Source organism: Berghia stephanieae, chromosome 3, assembly GCF_034508935.2.
Source record: "Berghia stephanieae isolate SIO BIC M18660-M18661 chromosome 3, UCSD_Bste_1.3, whole genome shotgun sequence".
Taxonomy (NCBI): Eukaryota; Metazoa; Mollusca; class Gastropoda; order Nudibranchia; family Aeolidiidae; genus Berghia; species Berghia stephanieae.
The window spans coordinates 99,189,840-99,214,839 of NC_088362.1; the positions used below are offsets into that span (position 1 = coordinate 99,189,840).

The 25,000-nt window shown below is 38.2% G+C and overlaps 3 long non-coding RNA genes across 4 annotated transcripts; 1 reads left to right on the top strand and 2 right to left on the bottom strand.

The window, feature by feature from the left end:
* The first annotated feature begins 2,631 nt into the window (after positions 1–2,631).
* On the top strand, positions 2,632–7,050 carry LOC144968966 (uncharacterized). Its single transcript, XR_013644707.1, has 2 exons — positions 2,632–2,673; positions 5,515–7,050. It is a non-coding gene; the product is annotated as an uncharacterized LOC144968966 (long non-coding RNA).
* Positions 4,492–13,105, bottom strand: LOC144968965 (uncharacterized). 2 transcript variants are annotated; one of them, XR_013644705.1, is made up of 3 exons: positions 12,820–13,105; positions 10,288–10,483; positions 4,492–5,616 (listed from the first exon to the last, which is right to left on the bottom strand). It is a non-coding gene; the product is annotated as an uncharacterized LOC144968965 (long non-coding RNA). The 2 variants fall into 2 exon arrangements; XR_013644706.1 differs by lacking the exon at positions 12,820–13,105 and adding an exon at positions 12,624–12,743.
* Positions 13,106–19,411: 6,306 nt separating this feature from the next.
* LOC144968967 (uncharacterized) lies at positions 19,412–22,394 on the bottom strand. The gene is made up of 3 exons (XR_013644708.1): positions 22,183–22,394; positions 21,047–21,236; positions 19,412–20,716 (listed from the first exon to the last, which is right to left on the bottom strand). It is a non-coding gene; the product is annotated as an uncharacterized LOC144968967 (long non-coding RNA).
* Positions 22,395–25,000: the final 2,606 nt, after the last annotated feature.

Here is a 25,000-nt window from a genome sequence, read left to right on the forward strand (position 1 = left end):
AGCACACTAGAGAAAATAGGTATTGAGGCTATAGCTAAGCAATCATTGTAGAGTATAGGCAAAGGCATTTGTCCATCATCCCTGCCACTCCCTCCCCATGGTCTCATCCACGAAGTCGGTAGGTAGGTCATGTGTATCTAAACTAAAACCCTATTAATTTGAGTATGAGCATTTTGAGAAAGTAGCAATAAATGGCCGGGGTTTTATCAACTACGTCACGTTTGATCTATGGAAAAGGCTTAACTAACACTTTCTCACCTTACACGAGTTTCATATCAGTAACACCCTTGTCGTTGTCGAATAAATTCAATAGCATGACAACCAAGCAGAAGTTATAATTTGCTCTATACGCCAAGTGTCGTTGAAGCTACGGCTTGTTCTCCCCCCTGTAATGCGATTTATGCACAGTATTGAAAATTATTACTGGAGTTGGAGTTGAATAGAGTTATCTGTCTTACTTAAGGACACAAAGAAGAGAGCCCAATTTAAAATATGTCAGGAGATTCAAACGCCGTATCAGGTGCAACAACGTTTTTTTGTCATTCTATTCCTCTCTCTCTCTCTCTCTCTCTCTCTCTCCTCTCTCCTCTCTCCTCTCTCTCTCTCTCTCTCTCTCTCTCCTTCCATCTCTCTACCTCCCTCCCCCCTCTCTCCTTCTCTCTCTCTATTTCTCCCCCTTCCACTCCCTCTGTCTCCTCCTCTCCTTCCCCCTCTCACTCTTTCCTTTTTTTTTTCTCTTCTCCCCTCTGTCTCTCTCTTTTTTCTCTGTTTTCTCCTCTCTCTCTCCCCTCTCTCTCTCTCCCTCATTTTTCTCTCTCCCTCTTCTCTCTCCTTCTTTCTCTCTCCACCCCCCTCTCTCTCTCTCTTTTCCTCTCTCTCTCTCTCTCTCTCCTTCTCTCTCTCTCTCCCTCTCTCTCTCTCTCTCCTTGTAACCATAAAACAAACCCTTCTAAACTCAGATACACAAACTTGAAACGGCACAGCTGTCGAAAGCAACTCTCAAATAATTACACTGCAGTCCCTGTAAATAAACTCTCGCTTAAAATAAGCTCTGAGGCTATTCCGATTTTTCTGCTACATATCATTCGTAATTCAAAACGTTTAAGATAAACTCCGTCCCTGAGCTTGTCCAGATACGATAAACTGATCAATCTGGATCTCTACGACAAAGGCTAAGATAGACAGAGAGTCTCTCAACCCCCTCCACCCCTCTCCCCAATCTCCATCATTTAGTGTCCTCATTGCGCAATCACGAAACAACACCGGCTGTCATATTAGTCGAGTGTGTAGTGGGTGAAAGATTCACTGAACCTTACGAGTATGTCACCATAATATGACGCAAACACTCACACGCGCCACGTGAGCACGTTAGTTTTTACTTTTGTTATAGATAGTATGCGGTTAAACAGCTGATCGGAGTGGAAGTTTACTTCCGGCTGGCAGAAAGCAATGGAAGACAATGGCGTAGAATAGTAAAATATTAGTTTCTGTCGATAATCTTCCATATTTTTCTGGTTCTAGACATAAATATATTTTTTTAAAAATTCCCGTTAATGATGTAGACCCCTATGCCATTTGTGAACACGACTGGTGCCATAATCTTTAGGAACTACAGCCAGTCTCATCGTTTGATGTAGCAAACTACCTCGTCACGACCACAAGTTTCTGTCTCCACGTCTACACATTTCACGGTAAGTCTGTAGTATTTAATCGTTTCCCTATGCTATACCTATACTATGTTACACGATTCACGGCTAATTGTAAGATTTATTCTCAAAAAATCACAGAAGACAGATATGTCGAACCTGACACGGGAATTATTAATATGATATGACCTGCTTCACGAGTCGTGATCATCTTAGTCTTAGTCTTAGTAAGTTTAGTCTAAGTTAAGTCAGTCTAAGTAGTGGATCAATGAGTCTTTGTGGTTACAATCAAATTTCAACTATTTTGCCTTTAAGGTGATGAATTCCTCCGAATTCACCAAAGATGATAAATAATAATTTAAATTAAAAACACCAGGGAGGCAATGACTATGAAATCAATGTGGTCCCGAGTCCAAATCAAACTGATTAATACAGTAACAAAACATCATGCCCATAAGACTGTTTTAAAAGCCCCACCCCATTCCAAGGGACTGAGCTTGATCCCGAGTGATTATTTTTTTTCTAATCCCACTCCCCTTGTCAATCCAGCAGTGATTGGGTAGCTGAGGCTGTTAGATCTAGCGGAAAGTACTTTGACATAGACTAGAGTCCTATCTAAAGGGTAGCAATTGCTATGGTCCGTTTCGCGCTTTTCAAACCAGGTTAAACTTCGGCTCCATTGAATGACTACTTTTTTATTCGATATTTTACTCAATCCACCAACTATATAATTTTTAGCCCCAAGGCTGATGTTGAGGTATGGAATTGTGTCTCTCTGAATAATTCTAATAACCTTTCAGATGAGTACTCCACATTTCACAGCAAATTTAATTCACTGTTGTTAACTAAGTGTGATAACAACAGTTTTTATCCTCTCGTTTCAATTAATAATATTACCACCATTGCCACATTTTTTTTTCAGGCTTACAGGGACTGACTACTTATAATCAGGCCTACAATGTATGGGTGACGGATGTAAAATGGTTTTAAGCCTCCTAGCTGTGGGAAAGTGGTACTAGCTGCTAAGGTAACCCCCCCCCCCCCCCCCCCCCCCCCGTTTTCATCTCACTTCTATGATTATTATTACTGTTTTTACATATTATTATTTTGATTTCTACATTTATTTATATTACTCCATGCAGGATTGATAATACGATATAGAGGTTTTTAACACATGGCTATATTCATTACAATGAATTTTCTTGAACTAGAATATGAATAACTTAAAAAAAAAAAAAGAAATAAGAAACCTCTTTAATAGGTTCAAGTTCTACTATGGGAGACTCAGTCGAGTCCTTGGAAAAGCCTCTTTACTCACATTTGCTCAGTCAGTGTGTTCGGACATAAACGTTTAAATGGTGTTGCGACTCATGGCAGTCCCGTTAACTCAGTTGGTAGAGCACCCATTTCACAATCAAAGAGACCGAGATATATCCTAGATGAAGTTAAGACCCCACCCCCTCCCCTTTCTTTTATTTTTGTACACCCAGCAGTAATTTGGCAATAGAAAAGCGCCCTATTCGAAGGGTAACAAGTTATTATTTTCACACTATAGAAACTGGGATGAAATCTGGCTCTATAGACCTAATGGTTCTGATGGACTACTTTTGGTGCTTGCGACACTATTAGGTCATTTTCAGCACAATTAAAAGCTGTTGCGAAATACGTAGTAAGAAAAATGGGCTTGGATCAAATACAGAGCAGAAGTAGATCAAAGTTATTAATGTGCTTAGTTTTGAGATCGCCTAACAGTTCCATCCAGAGACGGAATACACTCAAATGTTTATGTTTGATTTAAGGGTTTTACTGCACTTGCGACACATTTCAGCACCAGTAAAAAGGAATAAAATGGGATTGTAAAAATTTCCAGATTTACAATTAAAAGCACACAAGAAAAGTAAGACAAAGCGGAACAAATGTAGATTCCAAGAGAATGCTATCAGTGTACTAAGTCTGATAACACCCAAAAGTCTCATCCTGACACAAGCACAGGTCCCCCCTAAGAGGAATACACTCAAACGTTCACGTATTATTTTTTTATTATATTATATTAAGTTACGTTATGCCTTTTGCGCAGCGATATCATAAGATATCGTCGCTTAGGCATTCCACGAAGGAATATAGATAACTCATCAAACAAGATGTCTGATGTCAACAGGAATCACCCATGTTGTCCAACTGAGCAAATTGGGGGTTAATAATCTTGCTCAAGGAAAAAAAAACGAAAGTGCCTGAAGCGGGGCTCGAACCTGGGTCATCCGGATCACAGTGCACTGCCTTAACCACTCGGCCACTTCGCCCCCCATATTATATATACACATATATATATAATATAATAAAAAAATTTTACGCGAACTGATTTACAAGACAAACATTTTTTTTTTCCCAAAACCAACAATATTCATTTGACTGTTTCTCTCTCAGCCAATGACTCCGGCAAGGGAAAGGACAAAACCAAGTAATCTCATTCCAAGACAAGGACATAAAGAAACTTGGAAAACAATATAAGGGATAGAGGACACAGCATGACCTCTTGCCACCATGGGAAGTCAAAGACCCCACCCAGTCTATTGTTTATAAAATGTTGATTATAAATTTACAAAATAAATTTACATCCATTTGTCACTCTCTCATCTAAGGACAGGGAAAAAAAGCATGTAATCTTATTCCAAAACAAAGATAGAAAGCTACCTGAAAAAGGAATACAGACGACATAGGGGGGTGAAGAAAGCAATAATGACCTTGCCCACAATGGAAGGTCAATGACCCCACACCCAGGGTAGAAAAATGAGAACTCAGTCAAGCATTCACCATCAAATTACAAAAGCAACGGATAAAACAAATTTTTAAAAAAGTCATTACAGTACTTTATTTTCTTTATTGTGCTCCAACTTCATGTTTAAATATACAATGGATTTCTATTTATTTGCCAGTTCAAAAATATTATTAGGTTTTGAATATTATTGCAGAACATATAATATAGCAATGACTATCCCACACAAATCTTTGGGCCTCTTTTTCGCTCACGAAGTGCCCGAATTCGCGTCAAAATATGGGACGAAGCCGTTTTCATATATGCTATTTTAAAAAATTAATTTCGACGCTGTTTATCTATGAATATGACTGAAAGTTGGCACACTGTTAGAAAAAAGGTCATTTTAGATTATGTCAAGCGAAAAACTCGTGCGATTACCAGAAGACCGTTAAAAATAGATTTTTACTCTTTGGAGTAAAATATTTCTAAAACTACCGGGCGTGGAGGGCGTGGAGGTTTTGTCGCTGACAAGGTAATACATGAACTTTTCTTCTTTTTGGTTGTAAAATTTCATATGAATATGACGAGTACTTTTCCCGTATTTTACAAAACACCATCCTAATTTGCTCTTCAAGTTTCAATCTTTTAATCCACTTATTACGCAAGATACAACCAAAGGTCGAAAAAAAAAAATGCCGAAAAAGCGTCCCATATTTTCGCGTTTTTTTTCCTCTTTGCGGGTCATCCAAATAAATGACACCTTTAAAACTGTATAACTTGTTTATTTATGAATGGATTTTCAAAATTCAAAAACATTTTTACTCAGTGGAGATAGGGCTTGGATTTTAGACAAAAATTTTCTTCAAAAAGATAAAAAAAAAAACATTTTTCATAGTCATTGCTATATAATAATGGTAACAGAAGTAATACTACTACTACTAGGTAATACTACAACTAGTACAATTTTTTCACAAACATTTCGGGCAAAAGTAAAAATGTTTAACACATGTATTAGTCTAATGAAAAGAATGAAAAGGATTACAAAGGTATATAAAATCAAGCATTATTGGAAAAGAATGAATAAAAAGTCTGACTGCTTTCTTTTCGTTTCAGGTTCGCCATTCCCAAAAATTGGGTTATAGTGGACTCCGTGTGTCGACAAGTGCTTTCTGCTCAGCATCAAGATGGGAACCTGAAATGTCTGTCTTCACAATCCTGTAAAAGAAATACCAAGATTAAGTTAATACATAGAGCAAATAGTACATTATTGACCTACCACCTCTGGCGTCTATCGTGTCACTGGGAATTTTAATTTTAATATTTTAATATGTTTGAAAACAAAGAAAACTTAAGCCCCATTTCCTCAAATACGCAAGTCATTCATTTTACAGGTCAAAATAATTTTTTTAAAAAGTTTTTCTTTGACTTCAACTTCAAATGCCAATAGTGCCTGAACCTTATGATGAATTCCAAAATGGTTTGGCATATTTATGTGGAAATCTATTCTTTTAAAAAATAGAGTTGTGGATCACCATTGCTCCGTACAGCAAATGTTAAATATTTATCATCGAGCACAAAATTACTGGCAAACCTAAAAATTCTAAAACTATTTATTTACAAACTCTACAAGTAACACGCAAATATTTTAAAAACTAAATGTAATTCTATCACCTGTGGAATCAAACTATGTATGCTCAGAAAATCTGCTGTACTGTAATGTTCGGGCAATTATTGGCCTTCGCCAAAAAAAAGAAAAAAAATAAGAACTGTATTTCCTACACCAGTATACAAAAAACACACATATATGTTTTCTCTACACGGGAAATTCCATTGAGTGCTACAAGCGCTGCACCTAACCATCAACTTCTTGTAGATACCGCTAGCTATAACCAATAAAAATGGACAAACTTAGCCCATAATATTTTACATTTCTGGGAATGTTTGTTTTTTCTTTTATGCCATATAATTTATTAATTTTTTTATTTAATTTGTTGCCAGCGTGTGTATTTTGTACATACATAGGGAATAGGTACATGCTTCTGTAAAAAAACGTTTGATTGGTCATTCTGCTGATTTGTGCAGATTGCCTTTTACCACAATGAAATGACAATTGGCTTGTAAAAATAACATGTAGACTATAATATTAATATATTCATTTAGCTAAGGTTAATAAAACATTTCCTCCCAGATCTTAATAATTGAGGAATAAATCAATATGGGTGAACTCATTTAATTCTATCTATCTCATCATAAGAACACTTTGTCACTACGTTGTGTGGCCTTGAGCAAGTCACCTCAGCCCTAGCTCAGTTTGTGGTGCTGTGTTGCGGCAATGGCTGGGTTATTTCAGTCTCCCTTTAGAATAGACTCCAAAGACAAATTTTCCCTAGAGGTGAATAAAGAGAATCTATATTTTTAAAATTTGTTACGCTATAGTCAAAGACAAAAACCTTCAGGATTTTCTAATTTTGTATGAACTATCCTAAAAGGCAACCTATCCATAGCATAGAAGGACATGCTCACAATAGTATTCATTTCATTTCCCTCAAATTTAATGGATCTTCCTCTTTTATTAATTGTCATTGCCCATTCATTCAATAAAACAAAATTAATCAACATAATAAAGACAAAGCTTTTGATTCAAATGAAGTGATGGTTTTTGTTCAGTTATTTATTATCTCTGAAGTTAAAAGTCTTATTTGAAAAAAAACTTCTCTTGATATCAGTTCTTGCACCAACAATTTGGACAAACTTTTGACTTCATTACTGGCTCACCAGACAGGCATTCCTTACATACCTTATGAGCAAATGAAGTCACTTGATATGTGCTCTATTCCCCTTTGTCTTATTACATTCCTCATAGTCATAGATTTGTGTCTTAACTTTGCAATATGAAATATGATTTTGTGCCCTTTGTCTATTGTTATGTGCATAGATCTACAATCTTTTCACTCTCTATTCAACTTCCTTTCAACTGGCAATGCAATGACCTTAAAGTGTAATGAACGGCACAAACGTTGCTAATCTCACTTTTTACCCCCAAAAAATTGCTTGATTTGGACCTATTAAATTTCCTGAGAGTGAGATCTGCTTTTATTTTTATATGGCTAGGGCTATTGGTCAGTACTGACTCCCAGGCGCTAGCACATGCGGGTCAGTACTGACGAACAGACGCCAGTGCCTGGAGGTCAGTACTGACCAATAACCTGGTGTCTATTGGTCAGTATTGAACAACAGGTGCCACCGCCCACAGACAACCTCTCTTCGGTCTGTGCCACCGCCCACCATTGATCAGCACTGACGAACATCGGACCTGTTCGTCAGTGCAAAGACCTCTTCGCACTTATTCGTCACTTCCAAAAGTATACCATTAAAAAAAAAAACAATTAAAATTCCAGGCTCTCAGGCCAACTTATCCGATGGCACACAGTAACACTTGGTCACCTAGATAAGTTTGATTTCTAACGCGTTAGATGCTGTTGGGGCAACGATATGACTCGTTATTTCAAGCCACCGTAAGATTCTATTTTATTTTATGTTGTCCATTCTATTTCTTTGGGTTATTTTGTTTTTATTGTTTTTTTTTTCCCCGTATATTTTCGTTATAGCTTTATTTAAAGAAAAATAGAGGAAAATGTGTTCTAATATTTCCTGTTACGATTCTTTTATAATACTTTGTCCATTCTATTATACTACGACCACTCACTACTACTACCACTACTGCTACTACCACTACTGCTACTACCACTACTGCTACTACTACTACTGCTACTACTACTACTACTACTACTACTACTACTACTACTACTACTACTACTACTACTACTACTACTTATATGTCTTTTATCTTCCATTATTTTCTGGAAGATTCTGTTCCCTGACGCTGACCTTTTCTTATCAATCAGATCACCCCCCCTGGGGCACCCTATCCTCTACCCACGCTGACATTTCATTCATACTGCAACCTCAACCACCATTGAGTACAGACGACAAAGTTATTTTTCATTATATTTTATTTGTTTTCCACGTTTATTTGTGTATTGTTGTGTTAATGAAGGGTTTGTACCCGAAACGTCCATTGTCTGTTTTGTTCCCATACGAAGCCTTTCATTTTCACTCTTTCGTTAGTATTTTACGATCACCGGCTTCAGGCAGCCCTTACCGTTTTCTACTTTTCCTGTCTCAGTAAGATGCGAGCAAGCCGAATTTCAAATGACAGGAATGAAGAAAGACGAGACAATGAAAGAGCTTTCACTTTCAGTTCTAGGGCCACGCATCAGTGCAGTGAGCATGCGCGTTGGATGAACCGAAATATAGGGCTTCCAGTTTGGCGTTTCAACACCAAATTTTGTCTTTTTCTCAGGATTGGACAATTTCACTTGTTTAATTAATTGATATATTTATTAAACAAATCTCACGTAAACCGACAAAAAGATTTAGTGAAAACAAGGGCTTCCCTGCGACTAGTATGGGACAGGAAATGCTGATTTATTTGTCGTAGAGCAAGTTATTTTAAAAAATGGCATTTTTCCATAATTTTGGTACCGTCAACGCCCGTGGCCAGGTCAGAACTGACCAATTGGCATCAGTACTAGTACAGAAAAGTGAGTGGAGCAGGCACTTATGTTGGTAACAACAAGATATGAAGTGAGTAGAAAAGTGCCAGAAGACAATAGAGAATAAAAATTATTTTCGCGGCGGTGGTGGGGTTTGAACCTGCGACCTTATTGGTACGACAACTCCGCCTGGCAGGTGAGAGCGTGGCTCTACCGTGTGAGCTATCCACGAACACAAAAAAATATTCGTTTCAAACCCAAAGTCATTTCTAGATCCCTCTCTCACCCACTTCTTGAGATCGCCGATTCGTTCGCCACCATCGCGAAGTAATTTTGACCAGCAGTTAAGCTTAATAGCCAATATTCTCATCACAAACATATAACATAGAAACGATTGAGACATTGAGTATGCTCCGGTGTATGGGGTGAATTTTTAATTCAGAAAAGTGAGTGGAGCAGGCACTTATGTTGGTAACAACAAGATATGAAGTGAGTAGAAAAGTGCCAGAAGACAATAGAGAATAAAAATTATTTTCGCGGCGGTGGTGGGGTTTGAACCTGCGACCTTATTGGTACGACAACTCCGCCTGGCAGGTGAGAGCGTGGCTCTACCGTGTGAGCTATCCACGAACACAAAAAAATATTCGTTTCAAACCCAAAGTCATTTCTAGATCCCTCTCTCACCCACTTCTTGAGGTCGCCGATTCGTTCGCCACCATCGCGAAGTAATTTTGACCAGCAGTTAAGCTTAATAGCCAATATTCTCATCACAAACATATAACATAGAAACGATTGAGACATTGAGTATGCTCCGGTGTATGGGGTGAATTTTTAATTCAGAAAAGTGAGTGGAGCAGGCACTTATGTTGGTAACAACAAGATATGAAGTGAGTAGAAAAGTGCCAGAAGACAATAGAGAATAAAAATTATTTTCGCGGCGGTGGTGGGGTTTGAACCTGCGACCTTATTGGTACGACAACTCCGCCTGGCAGGTGAGAGCGTGGCTCTACCGTGTGAGCTATCCACGAACACAAAAAATATTCGTTTCAAACCCAAAGTCATTTCTAGATCCCTCTCTCAATAGTAATAGTATTAGTCAGTACTGACCCCCAGACGCCGGTGCCTGTTCGTCAGTACTGACCCGCAGGTGCCAGCGCCTGGGGGTCAGTACTGACGAATAGCCACTCCGTTTTTATATAGCGCATGCAATATCCACCCAAAGCACTCTACAAGATGTCCCAAGCCAACAGAAACATTAACATTAACATGTAGGAAGAGATATCATGCCTACATAAATATTGTTTTAAACAGATACAATCAATACACTTACATTTACATGGTCAATGATTGAGCTAGTTTCTCCAATTGTTGATTGTTCAACTAGAGCCGTTGCTGCCTGCAGTCATTGCGTTTGTTCCTATCTTTAAGACATGAGTAATGGTCTGTTTTTTTCTCTGCCCCATGTCCAAGCTTTAACGTTGGAACCCAATCAGGATCAGTTTCATCAAGCAGTGATGCTGGCCTTCCTGTAAAGGCAAAAAAATTGATTGTTGAAATATATTACGTCATTTCTTGCCTATTACAATCTGGTCCTGGTCCTTGTGTGGCTATGTGGTCTAGTGGTATGACACTCGATTTTGGATCAGAAGGTCATGGGTTCGAGCCTCGTGCTCGACGCATAGTTGAGTCCTTGGAAAAGGCTCTTTATTCACATTCTCTCACCGTACTCAGGTGTAAAATGAATACCTGGCCGTTTACAGCGTTTTCTTTGTCTGAAAAATTGTAGTGTCGCCTAAAAGGCGTCATGTCCCGTTCTACATGTTAAATGTTGCTGTTGACCAGGGACCCCTTGTAAAGCGCTTTGAGCACATTTAGTGGATATTGCGCTATAATATAAAGCTCAATTTTTAAATTATTTTTTTTTTACAATCCTTAAGCTTTCCGTTAAATTTACATCAAGCTTTGTCAAATTAGAACAAGGGTAGAACAATTATATAGTGCAATTTCCATGAAATGAAAATTTGTTCAAAGCGCTTTGCAAGGGGTTTATAGCCAACACTTCTTCACTAGAGGAATTCAAGCGTCGATTGAAGACATTCTTATTCCGACAGGCTTTCTTTTGATTATATGTATAATTAGCGTTGTTCGTGTACTGTGTTAGGGCTTCATGATTAAGTTAATCTATGTTTTGCGCCCAGAGCCCTCCTGATGAAGGGATGTTTGGCGCACTATAAATCTATACCATTATTATTATTATCAACAGCAAGACTTTACATGCAGGTCGAGACATGACGCTTGTTAGGCGATATTACATTTTTTCCGGAAAGAGACAATGTTGTTTAACAGGCCTGCATCTGCCCCCTGAATAACTTGCCTGAAAATCCTCGAGCTGAAGCTTTTTCAATAACATGAGCAAAAATCCCCATTTCCCAGAATATTTTCTTAGAATTTTACCAATTCAATAGGCTGTTAAACAAAATGAAAAAGTATTTTAATTAATTTTTTGTTCCGGCAGAGCGAAATTGCCAGAAATGCCGGCAAATTTACAGGCCTATGTTAAAAGCCAGTTACCCAATTTATGCCTGAGTATGGTGAGAGAATGTGAATAAAGTTCCTTTCCCAATGACTCAACTGCTCAGAACGGGTCTGGAACCCTAATCCTTCCAAAATGACGGTGATAACTATACCACATAGCTGCAATTAAAGTATCGGGATCCCAAAGGACAATTTTTTTTTAATTGAAATTTTTTTATTATTATTATTGTCATATTTGGGAAAAATTCCATATGAAGGCCCTAATTCAATGACTATACGAAACATTATAACTAATCCTCACCTTGAGTTAAAATTAGTTTCTAACTATGAAAATTATGGAAAGTCATTTTAGTGGATTGATAGAGGTCGATTGTTTCTTTCTTTGGATTAAAATTTAAAATAATAATAATTATAATATTAATTTTGTCAGTAAAAAAATAACCATTACTATCATTATAAACTGACACTGGCAATCACTAAGCAGCGTGTTAAACTTCTGTCAAAAACTAGCATTTACATGTCCAACAGCGGTGTAGAAAAGCAGTTTGTTCGTGTTACTTTACAATACACCACCAACGGAGGAACGGAAAAAAAAAACTTAAGAAAAACGCAACCTTACTTTTAATATTTCTTCAAATGGAGAACATGTTTTTAAAATGCACAATAAAATAATCTTGACAAAGCATAAGTTATAAACTGGAACATTATAATTCTAAAATGAATGATCAGAACAACAGTGAAAGACTTCCTAATCTCATAAAAGCCAAAGCTTGAAAACGAAAGTAGCCCTATCACTATCGGTAATGAGGCATTTGGTTTTGATTTAGAGTATGTTGCACGAGAAATGCATGAAATATTCATGGTCCTATCTGATAACTAAACACAACAAATAAAAGATCATCCATCCGGACCGTGTATGGACCATAAAATTAAAATGATTCCTTCTAGACCGCCTACAGACTACAGATTACATCCGAGTCTGAGATGAGTCAGATGATTTCTCCAAATTCGGAGTTTCGCATAGAAAAGTCACATCGGTGAAAAATCTCTCCGTAGATTTTGTTAGACCACCGAGTTTGAAATTTTTGATTTGATTTCTCTTCCATGAAAAAGAATAAAACACATATTTACTAAATCATAAACTTGCAACGTCAGAAATTAAGGCAAGGACCTTGGTCGGTTGCCGCCAACTCCGTGACATGCTATGGCCCACAATGGCTACATGATGATGTTGGAGCGAAGTAAACTTGCTTTGTTCACAATAATTAAAATTAATTCATATCGTATATATAATATTTAAGATTTTAATTTATCCATCAATTCTTACCTTTAACAGAATGATCATTGCAAACTCGGTGGCTGCAAGTTAGATTTGGGCCATCGCCAAATCCCTTTCTTCTGATCGCTGCAACTGTCTCCGCTGGGTTAAATTTATTATTATTTTTGGGTCCTTCGTCTTCCTAATGGATGGTAACCTGAACATTTTGACTCCATACTCCATCTCGACCCTGTCTTCTAGTGCATCCGATGATTATGCAGTTATTTGGCACGTTTCACGTTTTAAAAATTGGACTCGAGCTTGTTTCACATCAATGTTTACAAGCCAGCCAAGTTCTTTTACCATCCGGAACTAAAGTAGGTCATTGCGTGACGTCATCAGCATACTATCTATAGCACTAGCACACTAGAGAAAATGGTAACAACAAGATATGAAGTGAGTAGAAAAGTGCCAGAAGACAATAGAGAATAAAAATTTTTTTCGCGGCGGTGGTGGGGTTTGAACCTGCGACCTTATTGGTACGACAACTCCGCCTGGCAGGTGAGAGCGTGGCTCTACCGTGTGAGCTATCCACGAACACAAAAAAATATTCGTTTCAAACCCAAAGTCATTTCTAGATCCCTCTCTCACCCACTTCTTGAGATCGCCGATTCGTTCACCACCATCGCGAAGTAATTTTGACCAGCAGTTAAGCTTAGAGAAAATGGGTATTGAGGCCATAGCTAAGCAATCATTGTAGAGTATAGGCAAAGGCATTTGTCCATTATCATTGCCACTCCCTCCCCATGGTCCAGGGCTGAGAATCTTCCGCCTAAAGTGTAATTACACTTTCAACTTTTGAAATTCTCCAAGTGGTGTTAGAAATTATTGCGAGACGCATTTTGGATTGCATCTCTGTAGACTTTGATGAAATTCAAATTTTTACGTTATCGTCGCATAGATGGCTCTTGAACTATTCGCTGAAAAAGTTCCTCCATTTTCGTGTCCCGCATTCTCACTCCTGAACCATTATGACACCATGACCATCCCCACTACAAAAGCAACTATCACATTATCATCAGTAACACCATCTCCACAACCACATCATCACTGCCATCATTATAATCAGTACCACCTCTAGTGCAAGCACCACTATCACATCATCTTCCTGGTGGGATCTTTACTTGCATAGATCAGAATTGAATTGCTTTCTGTCTTTGTCTTGGCTTGATCCTTTTCCTGGCCGGCCAGATTCATTGGCAGGGAGGGAAGCAATTAAATGTATAGTCATGGTTTTTGGGAGATGATGTGTTTGTCTTCGTAAATAATCTCTCTTTTGTGTGACGTTAGATTTGTTGTTCTAAATTTTGTATTACGCTCACAAGGATTCTGTGCTTGTGTCTTGGTGAAACTTTTAGGTGACTTTAAACTAACTACATTGATAGTTTGATCTTGGTGTCCGTTTCTCACAAACGGACTCCAAGATCAAACTATCAATGTAGTTAGTTTGAAGTCACCTATTTAAACCAGTCTCACCTTTTCTCCGTTACTTTTGATCTATATTTTTTTACAGCCCCATTTTTACCTTTTAAGTGGTGCTGAAATGACCTACAAGTAAAAGTGAAGCAAGCGCCGTAAAACCCTTCGAACTAATAGCTCAAAACTCTATCTTTCTTTACACAAACACTCATAGACAAACAAATCAATAAAGCACACTTATTTGTTTAGTCCCGATTAGTTTTCATGTTCATCCTCCACTACTTACCAATAACAGGTCATCACAAACACCTTGACTTCAATTTCTCTCTCTCTCTCTCTCTCTCTCTCTCTCTCTCTCTCTCTCTCTCTCCTCTCTCTCTCTCTCTCTCTCTCTTCTCCTCTCTCTCTCTCTCTCTCTATCTCTCTCTCTCTCTCTAACTGTCATACACACACATGACACATATGCACATTCACATAGAAATCAATAAAGTTCACTCAGATCTTTAGCCTCATTAATTTTTCACTATCATCGTTCTGTACTCATCACTAGATTTACTTTGAGCTCTCTTTCTCGCTCTCTCTCTCTCTCTCTCTCTCTCTCTCTCTCTCTCTCTCTCTCTCTCTCTCTCCCTCACACACACACACACATACACACACAAATCAGTAAAGAGCACCCAGTTCTTTAGCCTCAATATGTTTTCATTTTTCATCTTCCTATACTTAACAGTGATACACACACACACACACACACACACATATGGTTCACTTAAATGTTAATTTCCTGGCAATTGCCAACATGAAACATTCGTTAACTTAATATTTACGATCAACAAATAAAACACAACACACATAACAATAACGTTCAATCAATACTTTAACCTAACCTTTCTGTAGCTATCACTATATTCAATTGGAGCAGTCTCTATTTCTCTCTCTCTCTCTCTCCTCTCTCTCTCTCTCTCTCTCTCTCTCTCTCTCTCCTCTCTCTCTCATATATTTTTCTCTTTCTCTCCCCCTCTGTGTGTCTCTCTCTCTCTCTCTCTCTCTCTCTCTCTCTCTCTCACACACACACACACACACACACACAAACACACTCTATCTGTCCTTCTGTCAGACAAACTTAAATCTATAAAGTGGATCATATCCTTTTCACATCAGCCATCAATCTCTCTTTTCATTTCCAAGTACACACCTTATCACCACCATCATCATCATCATCATCATTACCATCATCATCATCATCATCATCATCATCATCATCATCATCGTAATCATCATCGTCATCATCATCACATCAATGCCACTACTACTACTACTACTACTACTACTACTACTACTACTACTACTATTACTACTACTACTACTACTACTACTACTACTACTACTATTACTACTACAACCACCACCATCGCCACACCATCATTTCATGAAGGACCACCACTACTACTACTACAACCACCTCCACCACATCATCATCATCATTACCACCACCACGACGACGACATCAAAACACTATCACCATTAAAACAACAATCACTACCACATCCTTACCACCACTACTACAACCTCCTCCAACACAACAATATCACCACCACCACTTCTGCAACCACCACAACCACATACATCATCATTATCATTACTACCACCAGTACAACACCCACCATCATATCATTATTACCACCAACCCTACCATTAATTTTTATATTTTATACGTCATAATGAAATTGGTTTTGGAACTTTACTTGATTTGAAACAAGGGGTATTGGGATGATTATAGATCTCAATAGATTATATTTAGTTTGCAGAAATTCCTGTTTAAGCATTGAAATTATTCGGAATTGTTTCTGAAATTTATGTGAACGAAATTTTAAGTTGGCGTCTCTGGTCAACTTGAAACAATGGGAGGTGGGCATTAGTGAATCTGTGAATAAGTGAAATGTGGCGACTACCACTACTACTACAACCATCACCACATCATCCCTACCACAACTACTACAACCACCACCACATCATCATACCTACGACTACCATTACTACAACCACCATGTTATAATTACACTTTCAGTTTTTGAAATTCCTCCGAGTGGTGTCAGAAATTGCTGCGAGACACATTTTGGATTGCATCACAATATATTTTAATGAAATTTAAAAATTTATAGGTTATTTTTGCATGGATGCTTCTTGATCTTAGCGCTGAAAAATGTCCTCCTTTTTAGTGACCAGTCATTTTCACCCCTGGGCTATGGCTAAAACAAAGGTGTCCACAACCCAACTTAGGCAATACATTCAATCAAGCCAAGGATAAAATGTATTGCCTAAAAATGTCGAAGATTTGCAGCGGAGATTGTTCAAGACTGATATTGACAGGACGGACAGTGAGACGGTACAGGAATTACTGAGAGAGATAGAGGAGGAAGGAGGTGTAACAAAGTTCAGTGTGAATGAGGATGGTGGTTTTGAGTATTTGTTTATGTAACGGGAAGAATGAGGCGTGATTTGAGTGTTTTTTGTGATGTGTTTGTTATGGATGCAACATACAAAGTAAATCGATATTTGTATCCACTTGTGAATGTTATGTGCATAGATAATGAGGGTCATGGTTATTCCAGGGTGGCCAACTTTTCAGAAACTGAATTATGGAAAATTTTTGGTTACCGCACAATAATGTTAAGAGTGAAGTAATACACAGCCTAATACTAATTTAATACTTTACAAAGAATGAAAATGAAAACAGACATTAAGTTGAAATCAGAGCAATGCTGTGTCAAGATTACAGAGGAGCAAGTAGACAAGATTTGTTTGTGTGTCTTTATATGTTACGGAATAGGTACATTTTGGTTGTCAAAACTTTCATTTTTATATTGACATTTTCTTGATCTTTTAAAATAAAATTATAAATTAATTTAAACAACAGACTTGTTTAATATTTTAAAGATATACTTTTGTGGGGACCTTTTGTAAAATCATTAGTCCGATTGTAGTTGTAAATTTCTTTATATTCTAATGTCGTAAAATCAGTGACACCACTGAATCCCTACCAGCACTTTTACTCACTGAGTCCCTACCACCAGCGCTTTTACTGGGTTCCTACCACCTGCGCTATTACTCACCGAGTCCCTACCACCAGCGCTTTTACTCACTGAGTCATAGAGCTTTTACTCACCGAGTCCCTACCACCAGCGCTTTTACTCTTCGAGTCCCTACCACCAGTGCTATTACCGTCATAGAGCTTTTACCCTACCACCAGCGCTTCTACTCACTGAGTCATAGACCTTTTACTCACTGACACTGAGTCCCTACCAACAGTGCTATTACCGAGTTATAGAGCTTTTACTCATTGAGTCCCTACCAACAATGCTTTTACTCACTGAGTCATAGACCTTTTACTCACTGACACTGAGTCCCTACCACCAGTGCTATTACCGAGTTATAGAGCTTTTACTCACTGAGTCCCTACCACCAGCGCTTTTACTGAGTTCCTACCACCAGCGCTATTACTCACAGAGTCCCTACCACCAGCGCTTTTACTCACCGAGTCCCTACCACCAGCGCTTTTATTCTTCGAGACCCTACCACCAGCGCTATTACCGTCATAGAGCTTTTACTCACTGAGTCCCTACCACCAGCGCTTCTACTCACTGAGTCATAGACCTTTTACTCACTGACACTGAGTCCCTACCACCAGTGCTATTACTCACCGAGTCATAGAACTTTTACTCACTGAGTCCCTACCACCAGCGCTTCTACTCACTGAGTCATAAACCTTTTACTCACTGACACTGAGTCCCTACCACCAGCGCTTCTACTCACTGAGTCATGAACCTTTTACTCACTGACACTGAGTCCCTACCATCAGTGCTATTACCAAGTTATAGAGCTTTTACTCACTGAGTCCCTACCACCAGTGCTTTTACTCACTGAGTCATAGACCTTTTACTCACTGACACTGAGTCCCTACCACCAGTGCTATTACCGAGTTATAGAGCTTTTACTCACTGAGTCCCTACCACCAGTGCTTCTACTCACGAGTCCCTACCACCAGCGCTATTACTCACGAGTCCCTTCCACCAGCGCTTTTGCTCACCGAGTCCCTACCACCAGCACTTTTATTCACCGAGTCCCTACCACCAGCACTATCACTGAGTCATAGAGCTTCTACTCACTGAGTCCCTACCACCAGTGCTATTACTCACTGAGTCCCTACCACCAGTGCTATTACTCACTGAGTCCCTACCACCAGTGCTTCTACTCACGAGTCCATACCACCAGCGCTATTACTCACCGAGTCCCTACCACCAGCGCTTTTACTCACTGAGTCCCTACCACCAGCGCTATTACTCACCGAGTCCCTACCACCAGCGCTTTTGCACACCGAGTCCCTACCACCAGCACTTTTATTCACCGAGTCCCTACCACCAGCGCTATCACTGAGTCATAGAGCTTCTACTCACCGAGTCCCTATCACCAGCGCTTTTACTCACTGAGTCATAGAGCTTTTACTCACCGAGTCCCTACCACCAGTGCTATTACTCACTGAGTCCCTACCACCAGCGTTATTACTCACCGAGTCCCTACCACCAGCGCTATTACTCAGCGAGTCACAGAGCTTTTACTCCCCTACGACCAGCGCTATTACTCACTGAGTCCCTACCTCCAGCGCTTTTACTCGTTGAATCCCTACCACCAGCACTTTTACTCGCCGAGTCCCTACCACATGGCTATTACTGAGTCCCTAACACCAGGGCTAATACTATTAGCCACCAAATCCCTACCACCAGGGGGGACAATATAAACTAAAATTAGACCCCAAAAATTCTTACAGTGATGCAGAAAAAAACAACGAACAGATCTCTTTCAAATTTACACAAAATGTTTCTTACAACAAGATGGATAGGTTTAGCAATAGTCTTGTAAATAAATTTTTCAGAATTTTTTTTCGATTTCTTAGTGAAAATTTGGTGGGACATGACAGGAAAAAAAATTGATTTAAAAATTCATAAAACTGCTAAATTTTTGTTTAGCCCAAAACCCAGCCATCATGATGCAAAACACATCATAAGAAAAATTCTGACCAAATTTGAAGACAATCTGATGGGAAACAATCCAGATGTGAATGTTAGAAAATCAGAGAATGACGCACAATGAAATTTGAGAAAATGAAAAATTTGTCTTTAATGTGATAATAAAGCTAATAATGCAGACAAAGGCCAACATTCATCAAGTATAACCAATATGGAACAAGAAAACAGTAATATTTTATAAATTGATCAAATTCTGAAAAAAATTATAAACGATTCGCTAACCCATACCTCTAAGAAAAAAATTGCGAAATAACTTAATATCTGCTGTTATTCACCAAAAAATTACTTTAGTGGTCAAATACGCTTTATAGTTCTAAAATTTTTAATTATATCTCATGAACTAATAATGTAATGTATAATTTGATGCTAAACACCAAAAATAACTGAATTAAAAAAAAAAAACTTTTTTAAGGGGCAACATAAGCTAAAATTAGACGTAAAACCTTAAAATTTCTAACATAGATGCACCAAAAACTAGCATATAAATTTCTTTCAAATTTAAACACAATGTTTCTTTCATAAATAGCTATATTATGAAAACTCTTGGAATAATTTTTTTAGAATTTTTATTTGATTTCAACTGAAAATTTAGCGCGGATCGACAGGAACAAATGAATTTTAAAATTTATAAAATTGCTAAATTTTAATTTACCCCCAAACACTTACATCATGATGTAAAACACATCATAGAAAAGATTCTGAATAAATTTGAAGATAATTTAAAGGAAAATGACTAAGGTAGGATTGCTAGAAAATCAGACAAATGACATAAAACAGACATTTGAGAAAGCGCAAGCTTTTTCTATAATTTGACATAAAAGACTGATTTTGCAGACAACTAAAAGAAATGATCCATCAAACTTTCAAAATATGACCGTAATAGGACAAGAAAACGAAAATTTTGTAGATTGATCTAAGTCTAAAAAAAATTATAATCGGTTCACTAACCCATACCCCTTAGATAAAAAAAAATGCTGTAAAATTGATTTTTTTACGCCCAGAGATAAAATAATTTTGTGGTCAAATATGATGTCATACCTTATGAATTCATCATTATAATCACAAAACCTAATTATTTACTGTATACAATAGGTTATTCAGATGATTTCTAGATATATTAAATGATTTTTCAAAATATGATATGGCACGCTATCCTCATTTTTCATTTTTTTATTCTACTTGAGAGACAAGTCGTATAAAATTAGATATCTAGTCAAGTTGAACTGCAAAATCAATTCTATTTTAGACAATAAAACAGTTAAATAGTGCACTAGCTCTGAATAAAAAGCAATTTGCTTTCCCAAACCCTTGGAATAAAAATCTCTTTCGCCTCAATACAGAAAAAGTCAACACTACTTGTTTGCCACCACTTTTTTTGTAGTTCCACAAAGAGGGTTGATCCTGCTCTGGATGGAAAAATTGAAATAAAAAAGAGACACATTTCATTAGCAATTTTTGGAAATGGCATTATTGTCAAAAAATGCATTTGTCAAAGACATAGCAATTTTTAAAAAATGATCATTATTCACACCAACACACTTGAAATTTCATTGGTTTTACATCCCTAGAACAAAACTCTTGGCAACAAACTATATTCTGTCGTTAAGTTACTACAATCAGTAGTAATTCAATTCAAATGATGCTTTGCCATTTTCATTTAGAAAAATGAGCATTTATTTTATTGATCACCAATAAAAAATGTAAAGGCGCTATGGAGATTTGACAACATTACTAACCATTGTCAAAAGTGCATGCAGACACTCTGGTCTGCTGGCCCAGATGATGGTTTGCTGATTGATGAGTTTTGCCACAGGCAAAGGTTTGCCACAGGTTTGCCTCAACACACCTTGCCAGAATAGCCCTTGAGCCAGCATCTTTATGGATTGTCAGGACACCAGTAACGCCAACAGTGTTCTTTCATGTTAGCTGTCGATGAAAACAAAAAATTAAATTAAATTCACTACAGCGAAATAGGCACATACATGCCAATGCTAAAGTTTATAACAGCAACACTTCGCATGTTGAACGGGACATACCGTCTGTTAGGCGATATTACAATTTCTTCGGACAGAGACAACGCAGTTAACGGCCAAGTACACATTTTACAACTGAGTCCGGTGAGAGAAAGTGAGCAAAGTGCCTTTTCCAAGAGTTCAACTATGCGCCGAGCGAGGCTCGAGCCCAGGACCTTCCGGTCCAAAAGCGAGTGTCATACCACTACGACATAGCCGTACGTAATTTTTAAAAATATAATAAAAATAATCACACTAATATAATTATCTCACATTGTCATCATCATAAGCATTTCAAAACTACTAATAATACTACCACTACAGATATCTTATCATTATAAAATATTACTCTCTCTCTCTCTCTCCATGAACATAACATACAAAACCCAATTTTCCGATATAAAAAAACAGCCGCCCCCCCCCCCCCCCCCCCAAAAAAAAAAGTTTTGAAAAAGTATGGACGATGCATGCTGTGTCGGCCATAATAAAGATAATAACAATAACTGAATGAAAAGTATTTTTTAAAGGACCCTGAGCCTGGAATGTCGTGAGTACTCGAAACCTCTTGATCTTGATAAAATTAGCAACCTTTTGACTGGGGATCGAACATTGAAACACCTGGTTTTAATCACCTGACATGGAAGGCTGATTTAAATTATTTGGGGGGGGGGGGATAGTATTTTAATTTTTTAAGGGCCCTGTTATTGTTATTTTTCACAAAATAAAGTAATAAAGTTAAGTAATTCGCGATAGCGACAAATGTGTCGTCAGCTGATGCACAATCAACAAACACACAACCCCAAAGCATGTTTAGTTATAAAAATAAGAAATGAATTAAAATGTGCATTTCGTATGCTTACCTTGTAAACTGAGTATTCTGTGACTTAAAAAGAGTGAAGAATTACCAAAGTCCGTCAAAATCAACTTGTAATAATAGTAATAATAATAATGTGATTGTGATGAGATGAAGTGTTCACTTTTTGACTTCCAGATAATTCATTGTATATTGCAGTTCTATCCGTATAAAATGTTATATTTTTAGTAATTACGCAAATTCTATTTTTAGTAAGAGTACAAATAAGCTCTATTGTCTTCTGGCACTTTTCTACTCAATTCATATCTTGTTGTTACCAACATAAGTGCCTGCTCCACTCACTTTTCTGAATTAATAATTCACCCCATACACCGGAGCATACTCAATGTCTCAATCGTTTCTATGTTATATGTTTGTGATGAGAATATTGGCTATTAAGCTTAACTGCTGGTCAAAATTACTTCGCGATGGTGGTGAACGAATCGGCGATCTCAAGAAGTGGGTGAGAGAGGGATCTAGAAATGACTTTGGGTTTGAAACGAATATTTTTGTGTTCGTGGATAGCTCACACGGTAGAGCCACGCTCTCACCTGCCAGGCGGAGTTGTCGTACCAATAAGGTCGCAGGTTCAAACCCCACCACCGCCGCGAAAAAAATTTTTTATTCTCTATTGTCTTCTGGCACTTTTCTACTCACTTCATATCTTGTTGTTACCAACATAAGTGCCTGCTCCACTCACTTTTCTGAATTAAAAATTCACCCCATACACCGGAGCATACTCAATGTCTCAATCGTTTCTATGTTATATGTTTGTGATGAGAATATTGGCTATTAAGCTTAACTGCTGGTCAAAATTACTTCGCGATGGTGGTGAACGAATCGGCGATCTCAAGAAGTGGGTGAGAGAGGATCTAGAAATGACTTTGGGTTTGAAACGAATATTTTTGTGTTCGTGGATAGCTCACACGGTAGAGCCACGCTCTCACCTGCCAGGCGGAGTTGTCGTACCAATAAGGTCGCAGGTTCAAACCCCACCACCGCCGCGGAATTTTTTTTTTTATTCTCTATTGTCTTCTGGCACTTTTCTACTCACTTCATATCTTGTTGTTACCAACATAAGTGCCTGCTCCACTCACTTTTCTGAATTAAAAATTCACCCCATACACCGGAGCATACTCAATGTCTCAATCGTTTCTATGTTATATGTTTGTGATGAGAATATTGGCTATTAAGCTTAACTGCTGGTCAAAATTACTTCGCGATGGTGGTGAACGAATCGGCGATCTCAAGAAGTGGGTGAGAGAGGGATCTAGAAATGACTTTGGGTTTGAGACGAATTTTTGTGTTCGTGGATAGCTCACACGGTAGAGCCACGCTCTCACCTGCCAGGCGGAGTTGTCGTACCAATAAGGTCGCAGGTTCAAACCCCACCACCGCCGCGAAAAAAATTTTTTATTCTCTATTGTCTTCTGGCACTTTTCTACTCACTTCATATCTTGTTGTTACCAACATAAGTGCCTGCTCCACTCACTTTTCTGAATTAAAAATTCACCCCATACACCGGAGCATACTCAATGTCTCAATCGTTTCTATGTTATATGTTTGTGATGAGAATATTGGCTATTAAGCTTAACTGCTGGTCAAAATTACTTCGCGATGGTGGTGAACGAATCGGCGATCTCAAGAAGTGGGTGAGAGAGGGATCTAGAAATGACTTTGGGTTTGAAACGAATATTTTTGTGTTCGTGGATAGCTCACACGGTAGAGCCACGCTCTCACCTGCCAGGCGGAGTTGTCGTACCAATAAGGTCGCAGGTTCAAACCCCACCACCGCCGCGGAAATTTTTTTTTTTAATTCTCTATTGTCTTCTGGCACTTTTCTACTCACTTCATATCTTGTTGTTACCAACATAAGTGCCTGCTCCACTCACTTTTCTGAATTAAAAATTCACCCCATACACCGGAGCATACTCAATGTCTCAATCGTTTCTATGTTATATGTTTGTGATGAGAATATTGGCTATTAAGCTTAACTGCTGGTCAAAATTACTTCGCGATGGTGGTGAACGAATCGGCGATCTCAAGAAGTGGGTGAGAGAGGGATCTAGAAATGACTTTGGGTTTGAAACGAATATTTTTGTGTTCGTGGATAGCTCACACGGTAGAGCCACGCTCTCACCTGCCAGGCGGAGTTGTCGTACCAATAAGGTCGCAGGTTCAAACCCCACCACCGCCGCGAAAAAAAATTTTTATTCTCTATTGTCTTCTGGCACTTTTCTACTCACTTCATATCTTGTTGTTACCAACATAAGTGCCTGCTCCACTCACTTTTCTGAATTAAAAATTCACCCCATACACGGAGCATACTCAATGTCTCAATCGTTTCTATGTTATATGTTTGTGATGAGAATATTGGCTATTAAGCTTAACTGCTGGTCAAAATTACTTCGCGATGGTGGTGAACGAATCGGCGATCTCAAGAAGTGGGTGAGAGAGGGATCTAGAAATGACTTTGGGTTTGAAACGAATATTTTTGTGTTCGTGGATAGCTCACACGGTAGAGCCACGCTCTCACCTGCCAGGCGGAGTTGTCGTACCAATAAGGTCGCAGGTACAAACCCCACCACCGCCGCGAAAAAAAATTTTTATTCTCTATTGTCTTCTGGCACTTTTCTACTCACTTCATATCTTGTTGTTACCAACATAAGTGCCTGCTCCACTCACTTTTCTGAATTAAAAATTCACCCCATACACCGGAGCATACTCAATGTCTCAATCGTTTCTATGTTATATGTTTGTGATGAGAATATTGGCTATTAAGCTTAACTGCTGGTCAAAATTACTTCGCGATGGTGGTGAACGAA